Source organism: Pristiophorus japonicus, chromosome 5, assembly GCF_044704955.1.
Source record: "Pristiophorus japonicus isolate sPriJap1 chromosome 5, sPriJap1.hap1, whole genome shotgun sequence".
NCBI classification, from domain to species: Eukaryota; Metazoa; Chordata; class Chondrichthyes; family Pristiophoridae; genus Pristiophorus; species Pristiophorus japonicus.
This window is the reverse complement of record NC_091981.1, coordinates 304,489,266-304,512,850: the sequence shown is the minus strand read 5'-3', so window position 1 is coordinate 304,512,850 and position 23,585 is coordinate 304,489,266. Positions and strand designations below refer to the sequence as shown.

The 23,585-nt window shown below is 47.0% G+C and overlaps 1 protein-coding gene across 2 annotated transcripts in view; it reads right to left on the bottom strand.

Annotated features, from left to right (window-relative positions):
• Positions 1-23,585, bottom strand: part of LOC139264793 (protein rapunzel-like) — a 107,015-nt gene that overhangs the window by 4,650 nt on the left and 78,780 nt on the right. Inside the window, exon 1 of one of the 2 annotated variants that reach the window (XM_070881934.1) lies at positions 12,069-12,165. The exons of the other annotated variant lie outside the window; for it this stretch is intronic. The gene's annotated coding sequence lies outside the window, so the exon portion shown is untranslated. Of the gene's footprint in view, positions 1-12,068; positions 12,166-23,585 lie in introns of those variants that run through there. 2 annotated transcript variants of the gene reach the window in all.

Here is a 23,585-nt window from a genome sequence, read left to right as displayed (position 1 = left end):
TCCTGGAGTAGAGAGAGTGTGGAGTCACTAATACTGGATCAGTCCTCGAGTATAGAGAGTGTGGTGTCACGAATACTGGATCAGTACTGGAGTCGAGCGAGTGTGGAGTCACGAATACTGGATCAGTCCTGGAGTAGAGAGAGTGTGGCGTCACTATTACTGGATCAGTCCTGGAGTATAGAGAGTGTGGAGTCACTATTACTGGATCAGTTCTGGAATATAGAGTGTGTGGAGTCACTTTTACTGGATCAGTCCTGGAGTAGAGAGACTGTGGCGTAACTAATAATGGATCAGGACTGGAGCAGAGAGAGTGTGGAGTTACTAATACTGGATTAGTCCTGGAGCACAGAGCGTGGAATCACTAATATGGATCAGTCCTGGAGTAGAGAGCGTGGAGTCACTAACACTGGATCAATCATGGAGCAGAGAAAGGGTGTAGTCACAAATACTGGATCAGTCCTGAAGCAGAGAGAGTATGGATACACGAATACTGGATCAGACCTGGAGTAGAGAGTGTGGAGCCACTAATACCGGATCAGGGCAGGAGCAGAGAGAATGGGGAGTCACTAATACTGGATCAGTCCTGGAGTAGAGAGAGTGTGGAGTCACTAATACAGGATCAGTCCCGGAGTAGAGAGAGTGCAGAGTCACTAATACTGTATCAGTCCTGGAGCAGAGAATGTGGAGTCACTAATACTGGATCAGTCCTGGAGCAGAGAGAGTATGGATTCACTAATACTGGATCAGTCCTGGAGTCGAGAGAGAGTGGACTCACTAATATTGGATCAGTCCTGGAGTAGAGAGAGTGTGGAGTCACTAATACTGGATCAGTCCTGGAGTAAAGAGAGTGTGGAGTCAATAATACTGGATCAGTCCTGGAGCAGAGAGAGTGTGGAGTCATGAATATTGGATCAGTGATGGAGCACAGAGCGTGGAGTCACTAATACTGGATCAATCCTGGAGCAGAGAAAGTGTGTTGTCACAAATACTGGATCAGTCCTGAAGCAGAGAGAGTATGGATTCACTTATACTGGTTAGGTCCTGGAGCATCGAGTGTGGAGTCACTAATACTGGATCAGTCCTGGAGTAGAGAGAGCGTGGAGTCACTAATACTGGATCAGTCCTGGAGCTGAGAGAGTGTGCAGTCACTAATACTGGATCAGTCCTGGAGCTGAGAGAGTGTGCAGTCACTAATACTGGATCAGTCCTGAAGCAGAGAGAGTATGGATTCACTTATACTGGTTAGGTCCTGGAGCATCGAGTGTGGAGTCACTAATACTGGATCAGTCCTGGAGTAGAGAGAGCGTGGAGTCACTAATACTGGATCAGTCCTGGAGCTGAGAGAGTGTGCAGTCACTAATACTGGATCAGTCCTGGAGCTGAGAGAGTGTGCAGTCACTAATACTGGATCAGTCCTGGAGTAGAGAGAGTGTGCAGTCACTAATACTGGATCAGTCCTGGAGCAGAGAGAGTGTGCAGTCACTAATACTGGATCAGTTCTGGAGTAGAGAGAGTGTGCAGTCACTAATACTGGATCAGTCCTGGAGTAGAGAGAGTGTGCAGTCACTAATACTGGATCAGTCCTGGAGGAGAGAGAGTGTGGAGTCACGAACACTGGACCAGTCCTGGAGTAGAGAGAGCGTGGAGTCACTAATACTGGATCAGTCCTGGAGTAGAGAGAGTGTGCAGTCACTAATACTGGATCAGTCCTGGAGTAGAGAGAGTGTGCAGTCACTAATACTGGATCAGTCCTGGAATAGAGAGAGCGTGGAGTCACTAATACTGGATCAGTCCTGGAGTAGAGAGATTGTGGAGTCACTAATACTGGATCAGTCCTGGAGCTCAGAGAGTGTGCAGTCACTAATACTGGATCAGTCCTGGAGCAGAGAGAGTGTGGAGTCACTAATACTGGATCAGTCCTGAAGCAGAGAGAGTGTGGAGTCACTAATACTGGATCATTCCTGAAGAAGAGGGAGTGTGGAGTCACTAATACTGGATCAGTCCTGGAGCAGAGAGAGTGTGGAGTCACTAATTCTGGATCAGTCCCGGAGCAGAGAGACTGTAAAGTCACTAATACTGGATCAGTCCTGGCGTGGAGAGAGTGTGGAGTCACTAATACTGGATCAGTTCTGGAGTAGAGAGAGTGTGGAGTCAGTAATACTGGTTCAGTCCTGGAGCAGAGAGATTGTGGAGTCACTAATACTGGATCAGTCCTGGAGCAGAGAGATTGTGGAGACACTAATATTGGATCAGTTCTGGAGCAGAGTGTGGGTGTAGTCACTAATACTGGATCAGTCATGGAATAGAGTGTGGAATCACTAATACAGGATCCATCCTGGAGCAGTGAGTGTGGAGTCAGTAATACTGGATCAGTCCTGGATTAGAGATAGTACAGGGTCACCAATACTGGATCAATGCTGGAGTAGAAAGAGTGTGGATTCACTAGTACTGGATCAGTCCTGGTAGAGAGAGGGTGCGGAGTCACTAATGCTGGGTCAGTCCTGGAACAGAGAACGCCTGGTGTCACGAATAATGGCTCCGTACCGGAGTAGAGAGATTGCGGAGTCACTAATACTGGATCACTCCTGGAGTAGAGAGTATGGAATGCTGGATCAGTCCTGGAACAGAGAGCATGTGGGGTCACTCATAATGGATCAGGACTGGAGTAGAGAGAGTGTGGAGTCACTAATACTGGATCAGTCCTGGAGCAGCGAGATTGTGTAGTCACAAATAGTGGATCAGTCCTGGAGCAGAGAGAGTGTGGAGTCACTAATACTGGATCAGTCCTGGAGCAGATAGGGTGTGGATTCACTAATACTGGGTCAGTCCTGGAGCTGAGAGAGTGTGCAGTCACTGATACTGGATCAGTCCTGGAGCAGATTGAGGGAGTAGTGTCACTAATATTGGATCAGTCCTGGAGTTCAGAGAGTGGAGTCACTAATACTGGATCAGTCCTGGAGTAGAGAGAGTGTGGAGTCACTAATACTGGATCAGTCCTGGAGCTGAGCGAGTGTGGAGTCACTAATACTGGATCAGTCCTGGAGCAGATAGGGTGTGGATTCACTAATACTGGATCAGTCCTGGAGCTGAGAGAGTGTGCAGTCACTAACACTGGATCAGCCCTGGAGCAGAGTGAGGGAGTAGTGTCACTAATATTGGATCAGTCCTGGAGTTCAGAGCGTGGAGTCACTAATACTGGATTAGTCCTGGAGCACAAAGCGTGGAGTCACTAATACTGGATCAGTCCTGGAGCAGAGAAAGTGTGTAGTCACGAAAACTGGATCCGTCCTGGAGGAGAGAGTGTGTGGAGTCACTAATACTGGATCAGTCCTGGAGTAGAGAGAGTGTGGATTCACTAATACTGGATCCGTCCTGGAGCAGAGAAAATGCGGAGTCACTAATACTGGATCAGTCCTGGAGCAGAGAGATTGTGGAGACACTAAAACTGGATTAGTCCAGGAGTAGAAAGAGTGTGGAGTCACTAAAACTGGATCAGTCCTTGAGTAGAGAGAGTGTGGAGTCACTAATACTGGATCAGTCCTGGAGCAGAGAGCGCGTGGAGTCACTAATACTGGATTAGTCCTGGAGCACAAAGCGTGGAGTCACTAATACTGGATCAGTCCTGGAGCAGAGAAAGTGTGTAGTCACGAAAACTGGATCCGTCCTGGAGGAGAGAGAGTGTGGAGTCACTAATACTGGATCAGTCCTGGAGTAGAGAAAATGCGGAGTCAATAATTCTGGATCAGTCCTGGAGCAGAGAGAGTGTGGATTCACTAATACTGGATCCGTCCTGGAGCAGAGAAAATGCGGAGTCAATAATTCTGGATCAGTCCTGGAGCAGAGAGATTGTGGAGTCACTAATACTGGATCAGTTCTGGAGCAGAGTGTGGGTGTAGTCACTAATACTGGATCAGTCATGGAATAGAGTGTGGAATCACTAATACAGGATCCATCCTGGAGCAGCGAGTGTGGAGTCAGTAATACTGGATCAGTCCTGGATTAGAGATAGTACAGAGTCACCAATACTGGATCAATGCTGGAGTAGAAAGAGTGTGGATTCACTAGTACTGGATCAGTCCTGGTAGAGAGAGAGTGCGGAGTCACTAATGCTGGATCAGTCCTGGAACAGAGAACGCCTGGTGTCACGAATAATGGCTCCGTACCGGAGTAGAGAGATTGCGGAGTCACTAATACTGGATCACTCCTGGAGTAGAGAGTATGGAATGCTGGATCAGTCCTGGAACAGAGAGCATGTGGGGTCACTCATAATGGATCAGTCCTGGAGCAGATAGGGTGTGGATTCACTAATACTGGATCAGTCCTGGAGCTGAGAGAGTGTGCAGTCACTAATACTGGATCAGCCCTGGAGCAGAGTGAGGGAGCAGTGTCACTAATATTGGATCAGTCCTGGAGTTCAGAGCGTGGCGTCACTAATACTGGATTAGTCCTGGAGCACAAAGCGTGGAGTCACTAATACTGGATTAGTCCTGGAGCAGAGAAAGTGTGTAGTCACGAAAACTGGATCCGTCCTGGAGGAGAGAGTGTGTGGAGTCACTAATACTGGATCAGTCCTGGAGTAGAGAGAGTGTGGATTCACTAATACTGGATCCGTCCTGGAGCAGAGAAAATGCGGAGTCACTAATACTGGATCAGTCCTGGAGCAGAGAGATTGTGGAGTCACTAAAACTGGATTAGTCCAGGAGTAGAAAGAGTGTGGAGTCACTAAAACTGGATCAGTCCTTGAGTCGAGAGAGTGTGGAGTCACTAATACTGGATCAGTCCTGGAGCAGAGAGAGCGTGGAGTCACTAATACTGGATTAGTCCTGGAGCACAAAGCGTGGAGTCACTAATACTGGATCAGTCCTGGAGCAGAGAAAGTGTGTAGTCACGAAAACTGGATCCGTCCTGGAGCAGAGAGAGTGTGGAGTCACTAATACTGGATCAGTCCTGGAGCAGAGAAAGTTTGTAGTCACGAAAACTGGATCCGTCCTGGAGGAGAGAGAGTGTGGAGTCACTAATACTGGATCAGTCCTGGAGTAGAGAAAATGCGGAGTCACTAATTCTGGATCAGTCCTGGAGCAGAGAGATTGTGGAGTCACTAAAACTGGATTAGTCCTGGAGTAGAGAGAGTGTGGAGTCACTAAAACTGGATCAGTCCTTGAGTAGAGAGAGTGTGGAGTCACTAATACTGGATCAGTCCTGGAGTAGAGAGAGTGTGGAGTCACTAATTCTGGATCACTCCTGGAGTCGAGTGTGTGTGGAGTCAATAATACTGGTTCCGTCCTTGAACAGAGAGAGTGTGGAGTCACTAATACTGGATCAGTCCCGGAGCAGAGAGACTGTGAAGTCACTAATACTGGATCAGTCCTGGAGTGGAGAGAGTGTGGAGTCACTAATACTGGATCAGTTCTGGAGTAGAGAGTGTGTGGAGTCACTAATACTGGTTCAGTCCTGGAGCAGAGAGATTGTGGAGTCACTAATACTGGATCAGTCCTGGAGCAGAGAGATTGTGGAGACACTAATACTGGATCAGTCCTCGAGCAGAGTGAGGGTGTAGTCACTAATACTGGATCAGTCATGGAATAGAGTGTGGAATCACTAATACAGGATCCATCCTGGAGCAGTGAGTGTGGAGTCAGTAATACTGGATCAGTCCTGGATTAGAGATAGTACAGAGTCACCAATACTGGATCAATGCTGGAGTAGAAAGAGTGTGGATTCACTAGTACTGGATCAGTCCTGGTAGAGAGAGAGTGCGGAGTCACTAATGCTGGGTCAGTCCTGGAACAGAGAACGCCTGGTATCACGAATAATGGCTCCGTACCGGAGTAGAGAGATTGCGGAGTCACTAATACTGGATCACTCCTGGAGTCGAGAGTATGGAATGCTGGATCAGTCCTGGAACAGAGAGCATGTGGGGTCACTCATAATGGATCAGGACTGGAGTAGACAGAGTGTGTAGTCACTAATTCTGGATCAGTCCTAGAGTAGAGAGAGTGTGGAGTCACTAACAGTGGATCAGTCCTGGAGCAGAGATAGTGTGGAGTCACTAATACTGGATCAGTCCTGGAGCAGATAGGGTTTGGATTCACTAATACTGGGTCAGACCTGGAGCTGAGAGAGTGTGCAGTCACTAATACTGGATCAGTCCTGGAGCAGATTGAGGGAGTATTGTCACTAATATTGGATCAGTCCTGGAGTTCAGAGAGTGGAGTCACTAATACTGGATCAGTCCTGGACTAGAGAGAGTGTGGAGTCACTAATACTGGATCAGTCCTGGAGCAGTGAGAGTGTGGAGTCACTAATACTGGATCAGTCCTGGAGCAGATAGGGTGTGGATTCACTAATACTGCATCAGTCCTGGAGCTGAGAGAGTGTGCAGTTACTAATACTGGATCAGCCCTGGAGCAGAGTGAGGGAGTAGTGTCACTAATATTGGATCAGTCCTGGAGTTCAGAGCGTGGCGTCACTAATACTGGATTAGTCCTGGAGCACAAAGCGTGGAGTCACTAATACTGGATCAGTCCTGGAGCAGAGAAAGTGTGTAGTCACGAAAACTGGATCCGTCCTGGAGGAGAGAGAGTGTGGAGTCACTAATACTGGATCAGTCCTGGAGTAGAGAGAGTGTGGATTATCTAATACTGGATCCGTCCTGGAGCTGAGAAAATGCGGAGTCACGAATACAAGATCAGTCCTGGAGCAGAGAGATTGTGGAGTCACTAAAACTGGATTAGTCCTGGAGTAGAGAGAGTGTGGAGTAAATAAAACTGGATCAGTCCTTGAGTAGAGAGAGTGTGGAGTCACTAATACTGGTTGAGTCCTGGAGCAGAGAGAGCGTGGAGTCACTAATACTGGATTAGTCCTGGAGCACAAAGCGTGGAGTCACGAATACTGGATCAGTCCTGGAGCAGAGAAAGTGTGTAGTCACGAAAACTGGATCTGTCCTGGAGGAGAGAGAGTGTGGAGTCACTAATACTGGATCAGTCCTGGAGCAGAGAAAGTGTGTAGTCACGAAAACTGGATCCGTCCTGGAGGAGAGAGAGTTTGGAGTCACTAATACTGGATCAGTCCTGGTGTAGAGAGAGTGTGGATTCACTAAAACTGGATCAGTCCTTGAGTAGAGAGAGTGTGGAGTCACTAATACTGGATCAGTCCTGGAGCAGAGAGTGTGTGGAGTCACTAATTCTGGATCACTCCTGGAGCAGAGAGTGTGTGGAGTCAATAATACTGGTTCCGTCGTTGAACAGAGAGAGTTTGGAGTCACTAATACTGGATCAGTCCTGGAGCAGAGAGATTGTGGAGTCACTAATACTGGATCACTCCCGGAGCTGAGATACTGTGAAGTCACTAATACTGGATCAGTCCTGGAGCGGAGAGATTGCGGAGTCACTAATTCTCGATCTGTCCTAGAGCAGAGAGATTGTGGAGTCACCAATACTGGATCAGTCCTGCAGCAGAGAGAGTGTGGAGTCACTAATACTGGATCAGTCCTGGATTAGAGAGAGTACAGACACTAATACTGGATCAGTGCTGGAGTAGAGAGAGTGTGGATTCACTAATACTGGATCAGTCCTGGTAGAGAGAGAGTGCGGGGTCACTAAATCTGGATCAGTCCTGGAACAGAGAACGCGTGGTGTCACGAATAATGGATCCGTACCAGAGTAGAGAGATTGTGGAGTCACTAATACTGGATCACTCCTGGAGTAGAGAGTATGGAGTCACTAATGCTGGATCAGTCCTGGAACAGAGACCGTGTGGGGTCACTCATAATGGATCAGTACTGGAGTAGATAGAGTGTGGAGTCACTAATACTAGATCAGTCCTGGAGCAGAGAGATTGTGGAGTCAATAATACTTGATCAGTCCTTGAGTAGAGAGAGTGTGGAGTCACTAATTCTAGATCAGTCCTTGAGTCGAGAAAGTGTGGAGACACTGATACTGGATCAGTCCTGGAGCAGAGAGATTGTGGAGTCACTAACACTGCATCAGTCCTGGAGCAGAGAGAGTGTGGAGTCACTAATACTGGATCCTTCCTGGAGCAGTGAGTGTGGAGTCAGTAATACTGGATCAGTCCTGGATTACAGAGAGTACAGAGTCACTAATACTGCATCAGTCCTGGAGTAGAGAGTTTGGAGTCACTAATGCAGGTTAAGTCCTGGAGTAGAGAGCGAGTGGACTCACTAATACTGGATCAGTCCTGGAGCAGAGAGAATGTGGAGTCACTAATATTGGATCAGTCCAGGAGTTAAGAGCGTGGAGTCACTAATACTGGATTAGTCCTGGAGCACAGAGCATCATGTCACTAATACTGGATCAATCCTAGAGCAGAGAAAGTGTGTAGTCACAAGTACTGGATCAGTCCTGAAGCAGAGAGAGTGTGGAGTAACTAATACTGGATCAGTCCTGCAGCAGAGAGAGTGTGGTGTCACTAATACTTGATCAGTCCTTGAGCAGAGAGGGTGTGGAGTCACTAATTCTGGATCAGTCCTGGAGCTGAGAGAGTGTGCAGTCACTAATACTGGATCAGACCTGGAGCAGAGTGAGGCTATAGTCACTCATACTGGATCAGTCCTGGAGCAGAGTGAGGGTGTCGTCACTAATACTGGATCAGCCATGGAATAGAGTGTGGAGTCACTAATAGTGGATCCGTCCTGGAATAGAGAGAGTACAGAGTCACTAATACTGGATCAGTGCTGGAGTAGAGAGAGTGTGGATTCATTAATACTGGATCAGTCCTGGTTTCGAGAGAGTGTGGAGTCACTAATGCTGGATCAGTCCTGGATTAGAGAGTATGGAGTGACGAATGCTGGATCTGTCCTGCAACAGAGAGTGTGTGGGGTCACTCATAATCGATCAGTACTGGAGTAGAGAGATTGTGGAATCACGAATTCTGGATCAGTCCTGGAGTAGAGAGATTGTAGATTCACGAAAACTGGATCAGTACTGGAGGAGAGAGAGTGTGGAGTCACTAATTGTGGATTAGTCCTGGAGTAGAGAGATTGTGGAGTCACTAATACTGGATCAGTCCTGGAGCAGAGAGATTGTGGAGTCACAAAAACTGGATCAGTCATGGAGTAGAGAGATTGTGGAGTCAATAATACTGGATCAGTCCTTGAGTAGAGAGAGTGTGGAGTCACTAATACTGGATCAGTCCTGGAGGAGAGAAAATGTGGAGTCACTAATACTGGATCAGTCCTTGAACAGAGAGAGTGTGGAGTCACTAATTGTGGATTAGTCCTGGAGTAGAGAGTTTGTGGAGTCACGAAAACTGGATCAGTCCTGGAGGAGAGAGAGTGTGGAGTCACTAATACTGGATCAGTCCTGGAGTAGAGAGAGTGTGGAGTCACTAATACTGGATCAGTCCTGGAGCAGAGAGAGTGTGGAGTCACTAATTCTGGATCAGTATTGGAGTGGAGAGATTGTGGCGTAACTAATACTGGATCAGTCCTGGAGGAGAGAGAGTTTGGAGTCACTAATACTGGATCAGTCCTGGGGTAGAGAGAGTGTGGAGTCACTAATACTGGATCAGTCCCGGAGATTAGAGACAGTGAAGCCACTAATACTGGATCAGTCCTTGAACAGAGAGAGTATGGAGTCACTAATTCTGGATTAGTCCTGGAGTAGAGAGATTGTGGAGTTACTAAAACTGGATCAGTCATGGAGTAGAGAGATTGTGGAGTCAAGAAAACTGGATCAGTCCTGGAGCAGAGAGATTGTGGAGTCACTAATACTGGATCAGTCCTTGAACAGAGAGAGTGTGGAGTCACTAATTCTGGATTAGTCCTGGAGTAGAGAGATTGTGGAGTCACTAATACTGGATCAGTCCTGGAGCAGAGAGAATGCGGAGTCACTAATACTGGATCAGTCCTTGAACAGAGAGATTGTGGAGTCAATAATTCTGGATTAGTCCTGGAGTAGAGAGATTGTGGAGTCACTAATACTGAATCAGTCCTGGAGCAGCGAGATTGTGGAGTCACTAATACTGGATCAGTCATGGAGTAGAGAGATTGTGGAGTCAATAATACTAGATCAGTCCTGGAGCAGAGAGAGTGTAGTGTCACTAATACTGGATCAGTCATGGAGTAGAGAGATTGTGGAGTCCATAATACTGGATCAGTCCTTGAGTAGAGAGAGTGTGGAGTCACTAATACTGCATCAGTCCTGGAGGAGAGACATTGTGGAGTCACTAAAACTGGTTCAGTCCTGGAGCAGAGAGATTGTGGAATCACGAATACTGGATTATCATGGAGCAGAGAGAGTGTGGAGTCACTAATTCTGTATCACTCCTGGAGTAGAGAGTGTGTGCAGTCAATAATACTGGTTCCGTCCTTGAACAGAGAGAGTTTGGAGTCACTAATACTGGATCAGTCCTGGAGTAGAGGAAGTGTGGAGTCACTAATACTGGATTAGTCCTGGAGCAGAGAGATTGTGGAGTCACTAATACTGGATCAGTCCCGGAGCAGAGATACTGTGAAGTCACTAATACTGGATCAGTCCTGGAGTGGAGAGAGTGTGGAGTCACTAATACTGGATCAGTTCTGGAGTAGAGAGATTGTGGTGTCACGAATACTGGATCAGTCCTGGAGCAGAGAGATTTTGGAGTCATTAATACTGGATCAGTCCTGGAGTAGAGAGATTGTGGAGTCACTAATTCTGGATCTGTCCTAGAGCAGAGAGATTGTGGAGTCACCAATACTGGATCAGTCCTGGAGCAGAGAGAGTGTGGAGTCACTAATACTGGATCAGTCATCGAACAGAGAGACTCTGGAGTCACTAATACTGGATCAGTCCTGGAGCAGAGTGAGGATGTAGTCACTAATACTGGATCAGTCATGGATTAGAGTGTGGAGTCATTAATACTGGATCCGTCCTGGACCAGTTCGTGTGGAGTCAGTAATACTGGATCAATTCTGGATTAGAGAGAGTACAGACACTAATACTGGATCAGTGCTGGAGTAGAGAGAGTGTGGATACACTGGTACTGGATCAGTCCTGGGAGAGAGAGAGTGCGGAGTCACTAATGATGGATCAGTCCTGGAACCGAGAACGCGTGGTGTCACGAATAATGGATCTATACTGGAGCAGAGAGAGTGTGGAGACACTACTACTGAATGAGTCCTGGAGTAGAGAGAGTGTGGAGTCGGTCATACTGGATCAGTCCTGGAGCAGAGAGTTTGTGGAGTCACTAATAATGGATCAGTAACGGAGCAGAGAGACTGTGAAGTCAATAATACTGGATCAGTCCTGGAGTGGAGCGAGTGTGGAGTCACTAATACTGGATTAGTCCTGGAGCAGAGAGATTGTGGAGTCACTAATACTGGATCAGCCCTGGAGCAGAGAGATTGTGGAGTCACTAATACTGGATCTGTCCTAGAGCAGAGAGATTGTGGAGTCACCAATACTGGATCAGTTCTGGAGCAGAGAGACTGTGAAGTCACTAATACTGGATCGGTCATCGAACAGAGAGAGTCTGGAGTCACGAATACTGGATCAGTCCTGGAGCAGAGTGAGGATGTCGTCACTAATACTGGATCAGTCATGGATTAGAGTGTGCAGTCCCTAATACTGGATCCGTCCTGGAGCAGTGAGTGTGGAGTCAGTAATACTGGATCAGTCCTGGATTAGAGAGAGTACAGACACTAATACTGGATCAGTGCTGGAGTAGAGAGAGTGTGGATTCACTAGTACTGGATCAGTCCTGGAGCAGGTAGAGTGTGGAGTCACTAATACTGGATCAGTCATCGAACAGAGAGACTCTGGAATCACGAATACTGGATCAGTCCTGGAGCAGAGTGAGGATGTAGTCACTAATACTGGATCAGTCATGGATTAGAGTGTGGAGTCATTAATACTGGATCCGTCCTGGAGCAGTGAGTGTGGAGTCAGTAATACTGGATCAGTCCTGGATTAGAGAGAGTACAGACACTAATACTGGATCAGTGCTGGAGTAGAGAGAGTGTGGATTCACTGGTACTGGATCAGTCCTGGTAGAGAGAGAGTGCGGAGTCACTAATTCTGGATCAGTCCTGGAACAGAGAACGCGTGGTGTCACGAATAATGGATCCGTACCGTTGTAGAGAGATTGTAGAGTCACTAATACTGGATCACTCCTGGACTAGCGAGGATGGAGTCACGAATGCTGGATCAGTCCTGGAACAGAGAGCGTGTGGGTTCACTCACAATGGATCAGGACTGGAGTAGAGAGAGAGTGGAGTCACTAATTCTGGATCAGTCCTGGAGTAGAGAGTTTGTGGCGTCACTAATACTGAATCAATCCTGGAGTAGAGAGAATGTGGAGTCACTAATAGTGGATCCGTCCTGGAGCAGAGAGAGTGTGGAGTCACTAATTCTGTATCATCCTGGAGAAGATAGTGTGGAGTCACTAATAGTGGATCCGTCCTTGAACAAAGAGTGTGTGGAGTCACTAATACTGGATCAGTCCTGGATTGGAGAGCGTGTAGAGTCACTAATACTGGATCAGTCCTGGAGCAGAGAGATTGTGGAGTCACTAAAACTGGATCAGTCCTGGAGTAGAGAGAGTGTGGAGTCACTAATACTGGATCAGTCCTGGAGCAGAGAGAGTGTGGAGTCACTAATTCTGGTCAGTCCTGGATTGGAGAGATTGTGGCGTAACTAATACTGGATCAGTCCTGGAGGAGAGAGAGTTTGGAGTCACTAATACTGGATCAGTCCTGGGGTAGAGAGAGTGTGGAGTCACTAATACTGGATCAGTCCCGGAGATGAGAGACAGTGAAGTCACTAATACTGGATCAGTCCTTGAACAGAGAGAGTGTGGAGTCACTAATTCTGGATTAGTCCTGGAGTAGAAAGATTGTGGAGTTACTAAAACTGGATCAGTCATGGAGTAGAGAGATTGTGGAGTCAAGAAAACTGGATCAGTCCTGGAGCAGGGAGAGTGTGGAGTCACTAATTCTGGATTCGTCCTGGAGTAGAGAGATTGTGGAGTCACCAATACTGGATCAGTCCTGGAGCAGTGAGAATGCGGAGTCACTAATACTGGATCAGTCCTTGAACAGAGAGAGTGTGGAGTCACTAATTCTGGATTAGTCCTGGAGTAGAGAGATTGTGGAGTCACTAATACTGGATCAGTCCTGGAGCAGAGAGATTGTGGAGTCACTAATACTGAATCAGTCATGGAGCAGAGAGAGTGTAGAGTCACTAATACTGGATCAGTGCTGGAGTAGAGAGAGTGTGGAATCACTAATACTGGATCAGTCCTGGAGGAGAGACATTGTGGAGTCACTAAAACTGGTTCAGTCCTGGAGCAGAGAGATTGTGGAGTCACTAATACTGGATCAGTCCCGGAGCAGAGATACTGTAAAGTCACTAATACTGGATCAGTCCTGGAGCAGAGAGAGTGTGGAGTCACTAATACTGGATCAGTTCTGGAGTAGAGCGATTGTGGAGTCACGAATACTGGATCAGTCCTGGAGCAGAGAGATTTTGGAGTCATTAATACTGGATCAGTCCTGGAGCAGAGAGATTGTGGAGTCACTAATTCCGGATCTGTCCTAGAGCAGAGAGATTGTGGAGTCACCAATACTGGATCAGTCCTGTAGCAGAGAGAGTGTGGAGTCACTAATACTGGATCAGTCATCGAACAGAGAGACTCTGGAGTCACTAATACTGGATCAGTCCTGGAGCAGAGTGAGGATGTCGTCACTAATACTGGATCAGTCATGGATTATAGTGTGGAGTCATTAATACTGGATCCGTCCTGGACCAGTTAGTGTGGAGTCAGTAATACTGGATCAGTTCTGGATTAGAGAGAGTACAGACACTAATACTGGATCAGTGCTGGAGTAGAGAGAGTGTGGAGTCACTAATTCTGGATTAGTCCTGGAGTAGAGAGATTGTGGAGTCACTAATACTGGATCTGTCCTAGAGCAGAGAGATTGTGGAGTCACCAATACTGGATCAGTTCTGGAGCAGAGAGACTGTGAAGTCACTAATACTGGATCAGTCATCGAACAGAGAGAGTCTGGAGTCACGAATACTGGATCAGTCCTGGAGCAGAGTGAGGATGTCGTCACTAATACTGGATCAGTCATGGATTAGAGTGTGGAGTCCCTAATACTGGATCCGTCCTGGAGCAGTGAGTGTGGAGTCAGTAATACTGGATCAGTCCTGGATTAGAGAGAGTACAGACACTAATACTGGATCAGTGCTGAAGTAGAGAGAGTGTGGATTCACTAGTACTGGATCAGTCCTGGTAGAGAGAGAGTGCGGAGTCACTAATTCTGGATCAGTCCTGGAACAGAGAACGCGTGGTGTCACGAATATTGGATCCGTACCGTTGTAGAGAGATTGTAGAGTCACTAATACTGGATCACTCCTGGACTAGCGAGTATGGAGTCACGAATGCTGGATCAGTCCTGGAACAGAGAGCGTGTGGGTTCACTCACAATGGATCAGGACTGGAGTAGAGAGAGTGTGGAGTCACTAATTCTGGATCAGTCCTGGAGTAGAGAGTTTGTGGCGTCACTAATACTGGATCAATCCTGGAGGAGAGAGAATGTGGAGTCACTAATACTGAATCAATCCTGGAGTAGAGAGAATGTGGAGTCACTAATAGTGGATCCGTCCTTGAACATAGAGTGTGTGGAGTCACTAATACTGGATCAGTCCTGGAGCAGAGAGACTGTGAAGTCACTAATACTGGATCAGTCCTGGATTGGAGAGAGTGTTGAGTCACTAATACTGGATCAGTTCCGGAGCAGAGAGACAGGGAAGTCACTAATACTGGATCAGTCCTGGAGTGGAGAGAGTGTAGAGTCACTAATACTGGATCAGTCCTGGAGAAGAGAGATTGTGGAGTCACTAATACTGCATCAGTCCTGGAGCAGAGAGATTGTGGAGTCACTAATACTGGATCAGTCCTGCAGCAGAGAGAGTGTGGAGTCACTAATAGTGGATCTGACCTGGAGCAGAGAGAATGTGGCGTAACTAATACTGGATCAGTCCTGGAGCAGAGTGAGTGTGGAGTCACTAATACTGGATCAGTCCTGGAGTAGAGAGAGTGTGGAGTCACTAATATTGGATCAGTCCTGGAGCAGAGAGAATGTGGAGTCACGAATACTGCATTATCATGGAGCAGATAGAGTGTGGAGTCACTAATTCTGGATCAGTCCTGGAGCAGAGAGATTGTGGTGTCACTAAAACTGGATCAGTCATGGAGTAGAGAGATTGTGGAGTCAATAATACTGGATCAGTCCTGGAGTAGAGAGAATGTGGAGTCACTAATATTGGATCAGTCCTGGAGCAGAGAGAATGTGGAGTCACGAATACTGCATTATCATGGAGCAGAGAGAGTGTGGAGTCACTAATTCTGGATCACTCCTGGAGTAGATAGTGTGCAGTCAATAATACTGGTTCCGTCCCTGAACAAAGAGAGTTTGGAGTCACTAATACTGGATCAGTCCTGGAGTAGAGAGAGGGTGGAGTCACTAATACTGGATCAGTCCTGGACCATAGAGATTGTGGAGTCACCAATACTTGATCAGTCCCAGAGCAGAGAGACTGTGAAGTCACTAATACTGGATCAGTCCTGGAGCACAGAGCATCGTGTCACTAATACTGGATCAATCCTAGAGCAGAGAAAGTGTGGAGTAACTAATACTGGATCAGTCCTGCAGCAGAGAGAGTGTGGGGTCACTAATACTTGATCAGTCCTTGAGCAGAGAGGGTGTGCAGTCACTAATACTGGATCAGACCTGGAGCAGAGTGAGGCTATAGTCACTCATACTGGATCAATCCTGGAGTAGAGAGAGTGTGAAGTCACGAATACTGGATCAGTCCTGGAACAGAGTGAGGGTGTCGTCACTAATACTGGATCAGCCATGGAATAGAGTGTGGAGTCACTAATAGTGGATCCGTCCTGGAATAGAGAGAGTACAGAGTCACTAATACTGGATCAGTGCTGGAGTAGAGAGAGTGTGGATTCATTAATACTGGATCAGTCCTGGTATAGAGAGAGTGTGGAGTCACTAATGCTGGATCAGTCCTGGAGAAGATAGTTATGGAGTCACGAATGCTGGATTAATCCTGGAACAGAGAGCACGTGGTGTCACGAATAATGGATCCGTACCGGAGTAGAGAGATTGTGGAGTCACTAATACTGGATCAGTCCTGGATTAGAGAGTATGGAGTGACGAATGCTGGATCTGTCCTGCAACAGAGAGTGTGTGGGGTCACTCATAATCGATCAGTACTGGAGTAGAGAAATTGTGGAATCACGAATTCTGGATTAGTCCTGGAGTAGAGAGATTGTGGAGTCACTAATACTGGATCAGTCCTGGAGCAGAGAGATTGTGGAGTCACTAAAACTGGATCAGTCATGGAGTAGAGAGATTGTGGAGTCAATAATACTGGATCAGTTCTTGTGTAGAGAGAGTTTGGAGACACTAATACTGGATCAGTCCTGGAGGAGAGAAAATGCGGAGTCACTAATACTGGATCAGTCCTTGAACAGAGAGAGTGTGGAGTCACTAATTGTGGATTAGTCCTGGAGTAGAGAGATTGTGGAGTCACACATACTGGATCAGTCCTGGAGCAGCGAGATTGTGGAGTCACTAATACTGGATCAGTCCCGGAGATGAGAGACAGTGAAGTCACTAATACTGGATCAGTCCTTGAACAGAGAGCGTGTGGAGTCACTAATTCTGGATTAGTCCTGGAGTAGAGAGATTGTGGAGTTACTAAAACTGGATCAGTCATGGAGTAGAGAGAGTGTGGAGTCACTAATACTGGATCAGTCCTGGAGCAGAGAAAGTGTGGAGTCACTAATTCTGGATCAGTCCTGGAGTGGAGAGATTGTGGCGTAACTAATACTGGATCAGTCCTGGAGGAGAGAGAGTTTGGAGTCACTAATACTGGATCAGTCCTGGGGTAGAGAGAGTGTGGAGTCACTAATACTGGATCAGTCCCGGAGATGAGAGACAGTGAAGTCACTAATACTGGATCAGTCCTTGAACAGAGAGAGTGTGGAGTCACTAATTCTGGATTCGTCCTGGAGTAGAGAGATTGTGGAGTTACTAAAACTGGATCAGTCATGGAGTAGAGAGAGTGTGGAGTCACTAATACTGGATCAGTTCTGGAGTAGGGAGAGTGTGGAGTCACTAATACTGGATCAGTCCTTGAACAGAGAGAGTGTGGAGTCACTAATTGTGGATTAGTCCTGGAGTAGAGAGATTGTGGAGTCACACATACTGGATCAGTCCTGGAGCAGCGAGATTGTGGAGTCACTAATACTGGATCAGTCCCGGAGATGAGAGACAGTGAAGTCACTAATACTGGATCAGTCCTTGAACAGAGAGCGTGTGGAGTCACTAATTCTGGATTAGTCCTGGAGTAGAGAGATTGTGGAGTTACTAAAACTGGATCAGTCATGGAGTAGAGAGAGTGTGGAGTCATTAATACTGGATCAGTCCTGGAGCAGAGAAAGTGTGGAGTCACTAATTCTGGATCAGTCCTGGAGTGGAGAGATTGTGGCGTAACTAATACTGGATCAGTCCTGGAGGAGAGAGAGTTTGGAGTCACTAATACTGGATCAGTCCTGGGGTAGAGAGAGTGTGGAGTCACTAATACTGGATCAGTCCCGGAGATGAGAGACAGTGAAGTCACTAATACTGGATCAGTCCTTGAACAGAGAGAGTGTGGAGTCACTAATTCTGGATTCGTCCTGGAGTAGAGAGATTGTGGAGTTACTAAAACTGGATCAGTCATGGAGTAGAGAGAGTGTGGAGTCACTAATACTGGATCAGTTCTGGAGTAGGGAGAGTGTGGAGTCACTAATACTGGATCAGTCCTGGAGCAGAGAGATTGTGGAGTCACTAATACTGGATCAGTCCTGGGGTAGAGAGAGTGTGGAGTCACTAATACTGGATCAGTCCCGGAGATGAGAGACAGTGAAGTCACTAATACTGGATCAGTCCTTGAACAGAGAGAGTGTGGAGTCACTAATTCTGGATTAGTCCTGGAGTAGAAAGATTGTGGAGTTACTAAAACTGGATCAGTCATGGAGTAGAGAGATTGTGGAGTCAAGAAAACTGGATCAGTCCTGGAGCAGGGAGAGTGTGGAGTCACTAATTCTGGATTCGTCCTGGAGTAGAGAGATTGTGGAGTCACCAATACTGGATCAGTCCTGGAGCAGTGAGAATGCGGAGTCACTAATACTGGATCAGTCCTTGAACAGAGAGAGTGTGGAGTCACTAATTCTGGATTAGTCCTGGAGTAGAGAGATTGTGGAGTCACTAATACTGGATCAGTCCTGGAGCAGAGAGATTGTGGAGTCACTAATACTGAATCAGTCATGGAGCAGAGAGAGTGTAGAGTCACTAATACTGGATCAGTGCTGGAGTAGAGAGAGTGTGGAATCACTAATACTGGATCAGTCCTGGAGGAGAGACATTGTGGAGTCACTAAAACTGGTTCAGTCCTGGAGCAGAGAGATTGTGGAGTCACTAATACTGGATCAGTCCCGGAGCAGAGATACTGTAAAGTCACTAATACTGGATCAGTCCTGGAGCAGAGAGAGTGTGGAGTCACTAATACTGGATCAGTTCTGGAGTAGAGCGATTGTGGAGTCACGAATACTGGATCAGTCCTGGAGCAGAGAGATTTTGGAGTCATTAATACTGGATCAGTCCTGGAGCAGAGAGATTGTGGAGTCACTAATTCCGGATCTGTCCTAGAGCAGAGAGATTGTGGAGTCACCAATACTGGATCAGTCCTGTAGCAGAGAGAGTGTGGAGTCACTAATACTGGATCAGTCATCGAACAGAGAGACTCTGGAGTCACTAATACTGGATCAGTCCTGGAGCAGAGTGAGGATGTCGTCACTAATACTGGATCAGTCATGGATTATAGTGTGGAGTCATTAATACTGGATCCGTCCTGGACCAGTTAGTGTGGAGTCAGTAATACTGGATCAGTTCTGGATTAGAGAGAGTACAGACACTAATACTGGATCAGTGCTGGAGTAGAGAGAGTGTGGAGTCACTAATTCTGGATTAGTCCTGGAGTAGAGAGATTGTGGAGTCACTAATACTGGATCTGTCCTAGAGCAGAGAGATTGTGGAGTCACCAATACTGGATCAGTTCTGGAGCAGAGAGACTGTGAAGTCACTAATACTGGATCAGTCATCGAACAGAGAGAGTCTGGAGTCACGAATACTGGATCAGTCCTGGAGCAGAGTGAGGATGTCGTCACTAATACTGGATCAGTCATGGATTAGAGTGTGGAGTCCCTAATACTGGATCCGTCCTGGAGCAGTGAGTGTGGAGTCAGTAATACTGGATCAGTCCTGGATTAGAGAGAGTACAGACACTAATACTGGATCAGTGCTGAAGTAGAGAGAGTGTGGATTCACTAGTACTGGATCAGTCCTGGTAGAGAGAGAGTGCGGAGTCACTAATTCTGGATCAGTCCTGGAACAGAGAACGCGTGGTGTCACGAATAATGGATCCGTACCGTTGTAGAGAGATTGTAGAGTCACTAATACTGGATCACTCCTGGACTAGCGAGTATGGAGTCACGAATGCTGGATCAGTCCTGGAACAGAGAGCGTGTGGGTTCACTCACAATGGATCAGGACTGGAGTAGAGAGAGTGTGGAGTCACTAATTCTGGATCAGTCCTGGAGTAGAGAGTTTGTGGCGTCACTAATACTGGATCAATCCTGGAGGAGAGAGAATGTGGAGTCACTAATACTGAATCAATCCTGGAGTAGAGAGAATGTGGAGTCACTAATAGTGGATCCGTCCTTGAACATAGAGTGTGTGGAGTCACTAATACTGGATCAGTCCTGGAGCAGAGAGACTGTGAAGTCACTAATACTGGATCAGTCCTGGATTGGAGAGAGTGTTGAGTCACTAATACTGGATCAGTTCCGGAGCAGAGAGACAGGGAAGTCACTAATACTGGATCAGTCCTGGAGTGGAGAGAGTGTAGAGTCACTAATACTGGATCAGTCCTGGAGAAGAGAGATTGTGGAGTCACTAATACTGCATCAGTCCTGGAGCAGAGAGATTGTGGAGTCACTAATACTGGATCAGTCCTGCAGCAGAGAGAGTGTGGAGTCACTAATAGTGGATCTGACCTGGAGCAGAGAGAATGTGGCGTAACTAATACTGGATCAGTCCTGGAGCAGAGTGAGTGTGGAGTCACTAATACTGGATCAGTCCTGGAGTAGAGAGAGTGTGGAGTCACTAATATTGGATCAGTCCTGGAGCAGAGAGAATGTGGAGTCACGAATACTGCATTATCATGGAGCAGATAGAGTGTGGAGTCACTAATTCTGGATCAGTCCTGGAGCAGAGAGATTGTGGTGTCACTAAAACTGGATCAGTCATGGAGTAGAGAGATTGTGGAGTCAATAATACTGGATCAGTCCTGGAGTAGAGAGAATGTGGAGTCACTAATATTGGATCAGTCCTGGAGCAGAGAGAATGTGGAGTCACGAATACTGCATTATCATGGAGCAGAGAGAGTGTGGAGTCACTAATTCTGGATCACTCCTGGAGTAGATAGTGTGCAGTCAATAATACTGGTTCCGTCCCTGAACAAAGAGAGTTTGGAGTCACTAATACTGGATCAGTCCTGGAGTAGAGAGAGGGTGGAGTCACTAATACTGGATCAGTCCTGGACCATAGAGATTGTGGAGTCACCAATACTTGATCAGTCCCAGAGCAGAGAGACTGTGAAGTCACTAATACTGGATCAGTCCTGGAGCACAGAGCATCGTGTCACTAATACTGGATCAATCCTAGAGCAGAGAAAGTGTGGAGTAACTAATACTGGATCAGTCCTGCAGCAGAGAGAGTGTGGGGTCACTAATACTTGATCAGTCCTTGAGCAGAGAGGGTGTGCAGTCACTAATACTGGATCAGACCTGGAGCAGAGTGAGGCTATAGTCACTCATACTGGATCAATCCTGGAGTAGAGAGAGTGTGAAGTCACGAATACTGGATCAGTCCTGGAACAGAGTGAGGGTGTCGTCACTAATACTGGATCAGCCATGGAATAGAGTGTGGAGTCACTAATAGTGGATCCGTCCTGGAATAGAGAGAGTACAGAGTCACTAATACTGGATCAGTGCTGGAGTAGAGAGAGTGTGGATTCATTAATACTGGATCAGTCCTGGTATAGAGAGAGTGTGGAGTCACTAATGCTGGATCAGTCCTGGAGAAGATAGTTATGGAGTCACGAATGCTGGATTAATCCTGGAACAGAGAGCACGTGGTGTCACGAATAATGGATCCGTACCGGAGTAGAGAGATTGTGGAGTCACTAATACTGGATCAGTCCTGGATTAGAGAGTATGGAGTGACGAATGCTGGATCTGTCCTGCAACAGAGAGTGTGTGGGGTCACTCATAATCGATCAGTACTGGAGTAGAGAAATTGTGGAATCACGAATTCTGGATTAGTCCTGGAGTAGAGAGATTGTGGAGTCACTAATACTGGATCAGTCCTGGAGCAGAGAGATTGTGGAGTCACTAAAACTGGATCAGTCATGGAGTAGAGAGATTGTGGAGTCAATAATACTGGATCAGTTCTTGTGTAGAGAGAGTTTGGAGACACTAATACTGGATCAGTCCTGGAGGAGAGAAAATGCGGAGTCACTAATACTGGATCAGTCCTTGAACAGAGAGAGTGTGGAGTCACTAATTGTGGATTAGTCCTGGAGTAGAGAGATTGTGGAGTCACACATACTGGATCAGTCCTGGAGCAGCGAGATTGTGGAGTCACTAATACTGGATCAGTCCCGGAGATGAGAGACAGTGAAGTCACTAATACTGGATCAGTCCTTGAACAGAGAGCGTGTGGAGTCACTAATTCTGGATTAGTCCTGGAGTAGAGAGATTGTGGAGTTACTAAAACTGGATCAGTCATGGAGTAGAGAGAGTGTGGAGTCATTAATACTGGATCAGTCCTGGAGCAGAGAAAGTGTGGAGTCACTAATTCTGGATCAGTCCTGGAGTGGAGAGATTGTGGCGTAACTAATACTGGATCAGTCCTGGAGGAGAGAGAGTTTGGAGTCACTAATACTGGATCAGTCCTGGGGTAGAGAGAGTGTGGAGTCACTAATACTGGATCAGTCCCGGAGATGAGAGACAGTGAAGTCACTAATACTGGATCAGTCCTTGAACAGAGAGAGTGTGGAGTCACTAATTCTGGATTCGTCCTGGAGTAGAGAGATTGTGGAGTTACTAAAACTGGATCAGTCATGGAGTAGAGAGAGTGTGGAGTCACTAATACTGGATCAGTTCTGGAGTAGGGAGAGTGTGGAGTCACTAATACTGGATCAGTCCTGGAGCAGAGAGATTGTGGAGTCACTAATACTGGATAAGTCCTGGAGCAGAGAGATAGTGGAGTCACTAATACTGGATCAGTTCTGGAGTAGAGAGAGTGTGGAGTCACTAATACTGGATCACTCCTGGAGTAGAGAGTGTGTGGAGTCAATAATGCTGGTTCCCTCCTTGAAAAGAGAGAGTGTGGAGTCACTAATACTGGATCAGTCCCAGAGCAGAGAGACTGTGAAGTCAGTAATACTGGATCAGTCCTAGAGTGGAGAGAGTGTGCAGTCACTAATACTGGATCAGTCCTGGAGCAGAGAGATTGTGGAGTCACTAAAACTGGATCAGTCATGGAGTAGAGAGATTGTGGAGTCAATAATACTGGATCAGTTCTTGAGTAGAGAGAGTGTGGAGACACTAATACTGGATCAGTCCTGGAGGAGAGAAAATGCGGAGTAACTAATACTGGATCAGTCCTTGAACAGAGAGAGTGTGGAGTCACTAATTGTGGATTAGTCCTGGAGTAGAGAGATTGTGGAGTCACTAATACTGGATCAGTCCTGGAGCAGCGAGATTGTGGAGTCACTAAAACTGGATCAGTCATGGAGTAGAGAGATTGTGGATTCAATAATACTGGATCAGTGCTGGAGTAGAGAGAGTGTGGATTCACTAATACTGGTTCAGTCCTGGTATAGAGAGAGTGTGGAGTCACTAATGCTGGATCAGTCCTGGAGAAGATAGTTATGGAGTCACGAATGCTGGATTAATCCTGGAACAGAGAGCACGTGGTGTCACGAATAATGGATCCGTACCGGAGTAGAGAGATTGTGGAGTCACTAATACTGGATCAGTCCTGGATTAGAGAGTATGGAGTGACGAATGCTGGATCTGTCCTGCAACAGAGAGTGTGTGGGGTCACTCATAATCGATCAGTACTGGAGTAGAGAGATTGTGGAATCACGAATTCTGGATTCGTCCTGGAGTAGAGAGATTGTGGAGTCACGAAAACTGGATCAGTCTTGGAGGAGAGAGAGTGTGGAGTCACTAATACTGGATCGGTCCTGGAGTAGAGAAAGTGTGGAGTCACTAATACTGGATCAGTCCTGGAGCAGAGAGAGTGTGGAGTCACTAATTCTGGATCAGTCCTGGAGTGGAGAGATTGTGGCGTAACTAATACTGGATCAGTCCTGGAGGAGAGAGAGTTTGGAGTCACTAATACTGGATCAGTCCTGGGGTAGAGAGAGTGTGGAGTCACTAATACTGGATCA